This window comes from Triticum dicoccoides, chromosome 2B (genome assembly GCF_002162155.2).
Source record: "Triticum dicoccoides isolate Atlit2015 ecotype Zavitan chromosome 2B, WEW_v2.0, whole genome shotgun sequence".
Classification (NCBI taxonomy): domain Eukaryota; kingdom Viridiplantae; phylum Streptophyta; class Magnoliopsida; order Poales; family Poaceae; genus Triticum; species Triticum dicoccoides.
The window spans coordinates 712,858,625-712,863,073 of record NC_041383.1 but is presented as its reverse complement, the minus strand read 5'-3'; positions in this window follow the sequence as shown (position 1 = coordinate 712,863,073).

The following is a 4,449-nucleotide window of genomic DNA, read 5'->3' as shown; positions in this document are numbered from 1 at the left end:
ACCTTTGTGAAAGAAGTACTAGCTATGCATATCCTAATGAGTTGAATTTTTGCCACATATTCTATATGCCTATGTAACTTACATACACCAAATTTGAGCTCAGTTCATTTAGCCAATTTCTCTCACTAATTTTCCGAAGTTTCGGTCCAGAGAAGAGCATTGTGAAGGAAGTGCTATTTATATATTGTTGCTTGCCCTCAAAAGTTTTGGGCACTCTTTCCTATCTAAATTATTGCCTCATGACGAAATTCAGCTCCATTTGCCCGTAAATCTTCCTCGGCAAATTTCCAAAGTTCTTGTCCACCTAGAACCTTTGTGAAAGAAGTTCTAGCTATGCATATCCTAATGAGTTGAATTTTTTTTCACATATTCTATATGCCTATGTAACTTACCTACACCAAATTTGAGCTCATTTCATTTAGCCAATTTCTCTCACCAATTTTCCAAAGTTTTTGTTGAGAGAAGAGAATTGTGAAGGAAGTACCACTTTAGCATGTCCAAATGTTATCCATTTTCTACAGTGCTTTCCTATGACCAAATAACAATCCTCCACCAAATTTCAGCTCAATCCATTCAATATTTTGAGCCCAGCTTCAACATTCGTACTTATGTCCAGTGTGGTACTTTGCAAAGCAAGTACCACCTAGGCTCCTCCTTTTGATCTGAAATTTTGTGAAGACAGACTTCTTAGTAACTGATCATTGATAACCCACAAGTATAAGGGATCGCAACAGTTTTCGAGGGTAGAGTATTCAACCCAAATTTATTGATTCGACACAATGGGAGCCAAAGAATATTCTCAAGTATTAGCAGCTGAGTTGTCAATTCAACCACACCTGGAAACTTAGTATCTGCAGCAAAGTATTTAGTAGTAAAGTAATATGATAGTGGTGGTAACGGTAACAAAAGTAAAGACATCAAACGTAATGGTTTTGGTATTTTGTAGTGATTGTAACAGTAGCAACAAAGTAAATAAGCGAGAACCAGTATATGGAAGACTCGTAGGTACCGGATTAGCGATGGATAACTATGCCGGATGCGGTTCGTCATGTAACAGTCATAACATAGGGTGACACAGAACTAGCTCCAGTTCATCAATGTAATGTAGGCATGTATTCCGTATATAGTCATACGTGCTTATGGAAAAGAACTTGCATGACATCTTTTGTCCTACCCTCCCGTGGCAGCGGGGTCCTATTGGAAACTAAGGGATATTAAGGCCTCCTTTTAATAGAGAACCAGAACAAAGCATTAGCACATAGTGAATACATGAACTCCTCAAACTATGGTCATCATCGGGAGTGGTCCCGATTATTGTCACTTCGGGGTTGCCGGATCATAACACATAGTAGGTGACTATAGACTTGCAAGATAGGATCAAGAACACACATATATTCATGAAAACATAATAGGTTCAGATCTGAAATCATGGCACTCGGGCCCTAGTGACAAGCATTAAGCATAGCAAAGTCATAGTTACATCAATCTCAGAACATAATGGATACTAGGGATCAAGCCCTAACAAAACTAACTTGATTACATGGTAAATCTCATCCAACCCATCACCGTCCAGCAAGCCTATGATGGAATTACTCACGCACGGCGGTCAGCATCATGAAATTGGTGGTGGAGGATGAATGATGATGATGACGGCAACGAATCCCCCTCTCCGGAGCCTCGAACGGATTCCAGATCAGCCTTCCCGAGAGAGATTAGGGCTTGGCGGCGGCTCCGTACTGTAAAACGCGACTGTCGGTGTCAAAACCGGCGGATCTCGGGTAGGGGGTCCCGAACTGTGTGTCTAGGCGGATGGTAACAGGAGACAAGGGACATGATGTTTTACCCAGGTTCGGGCCCTCTTGATGGAGGTAAAACCCTACGTCATGCTTGATTGATATTGATATTGTGGATGTTTACAAGAGTGGATCTACCACGAGATCAAGGAGGCTAAACCCTAGAAGCTAGCCTATGGTATGATTGTAATGGTTGTTGTTGTGTCCTACGGACTAGAGCCATCCGGTTTATATAGACACCGGAGAGGGCTAGGGTTACATAGAGTCGGTTACAATGGTAGGAGATCTACATATCCGTATCACCAAGCTTGCCTTCCACGCCAAGGAAAGTCCCATCCGGACACGGGACGAAGTCTTCAATCTTGTATCTTCATAGTCTTGGAGTCCGGTCGATGATGATAGTCCGGCCGATGATAGTTCGGCTGATGATGGTAGTCCGGGTATCCGGACACCCCCTAATCCAGGACTCCCTCAGTAGCCCCTGAACCAGGCTTCAATGACGATAAGTCCGACGCGTATATTGCTTGGCATTGCAAGGCGGGTTCCTCCTCCGAATGATAGAAGATTGTGAACACCAGGGTAGTGTCCGGCTCTGCAAAATAAATTCCACATTCCACCGTAGAGAGAATAATATATACACAAGTTCAATCTGCTGACGTTTTTTGCGGCATGACGTCACGCCACTACCAAGCCACTACTTGAATCGTTTTTTATTCTACCACCTCAGCGCATTTAGTGAAGCGGTTTCCTTGGCACGTCTTGTCGAAGCAGAGATCGTGTTCCCCCTTAATTCGGGATTCTCATCAATAAGGACGTGGGTAACCCAACCGCGCCCGCCGCCACGCCCCCTCTATCGAAGGCGGGTCCCAAACAGTCATGGAGACGGCTCTCGGTATTCTCCCTCTTTATAACGGGATCAAGGCTCGTTTCTTTTCTTCAATCCTCCATCGAATCCTCTCCCCGCTCCAAGTTCCAGCACCTAGAGCTCCAGATTCAAGCGCTTCGGACCTTCAACGATGTCCGGTTCTGACCTCCAGGGCCGGTGGATGCCCTCCTCCGTCACGGAGGAGGACGTGCTAAAGCTGCGGGAGGCCAAGTACCTGGCTTATGAGATTTCGCACAGGTTGCCTACCGAAGGGCAGGCCATCCCCACCCCCGAGCCCGGCGAGTATGTCGTTTTTGTATCCCACCTCCGTCGGGGTTTAGGCTTCCCGATGGATCCTTTTGTGAGAGGGCTCATGTTTTACTATGGGTTGGAATTCCACGATTTGGCTCCATAGTCCATCCTCCATATTTCCGCATTTATTGTCGTCTGCGAAGCCTTCCTCCGCGTCATCCCTCACTTCGGCCTGTGGCTGAAGACCTTCAATGTGGCGCCGAAGATGATCGGGGGGCGTCAAGCGGAGTGCGGTGGGGTGGCCATAAGTAGGAGGGCCGATGCCCCATGGCCCGCTGGCTCCTTTCAAGAGGAGCTCGGCCCGTGGCAGCAAGAGTGGTTCTATATTACCGTTCCGAGGGGCCACAGACAAAAGCCGCCGCCCTTATTCCGCCTGGGACCTCCACGACGGTTGATATCGTGGGTCACCCAAGGGCTCAACTGGGGGCCGTCAAAGGACGTGCCCCTACTGCAGGGCCGGATTCGAGATCTCCAAACGAGGGAGGTTGATATGGTGGTGGTAATGCAGGTTATGCTGATTAGGCGTCTCCCGCCCTGCAAACGCCGCCCTCTCCGGCTGTGGGAGTTCAATCCGGAGGGCCCACGGATTCTTCAACACTTCATGGGCATGACACCCCTGGAGATGTACAAATTATTCTTCGGATCGCAAGAGGCGCGTCCGGAATTGATCGAGGATGCTGGCCTAAGCTGCAATCGCCCGGATACTCAAGTAAGTAGTTCCAAGTGTCACGACCGGTTTTCCAATAAAAATATTTATTGATAAACCAGTCTTTTGAGTCCAGTATGAGAGAAATCCTCCTCACTGGTAGACAAATTCTTGATACAATAAGCCAGTAGCATAAAATATATTACAGGGTCGAACTGCGGTTGCTCAACCAAATTATTACAAGCACGCCAATAATTATACATAATGGCGGACATGACACAGTGGTGTGGAGACATACTACTGACTCGAGGATAGGGCGGTGGTGGAAAAACACAGCGGGGAGGGAAATACAAGACTTTAAGTCTATCATTTCATCGAACGTCGAGGTGAGGCTCGATGAATTTATTTGGTAGCGGAAGCGGATGTAAAACAGTGACCAAGTCCAGGGTCGCACGAGACTGACTGGGACTCCTCTAAGTGTCGGACTCGCTATCAAACTCTTCATCCATGAGGTCGCCTTCGTCAGCATCTGGCCAAATCAACAAGCCAGTGAGTACTTTGAAAGTACTCGCAAGACAGTTCGGATGTAAGATATAAAAAATGCGTGCATGAATGTGACATGATTAATTCATCAATGCACAATAAATAAAATTTGGCATAACGGGGTAAGTAAAAAGGGAAACGGCGGTAGTCCGCCTGAAATCCCACAGAACATAAATGAAGACCGATCGGGTGTCTGAAGCGATGCCTCGAAAGGTGAACAAATAAAAATAAGGAAATGATGCCACAGTCGGGCGTCTTAGCGACACCACATAAAGGGCTTTAAAAGAAAT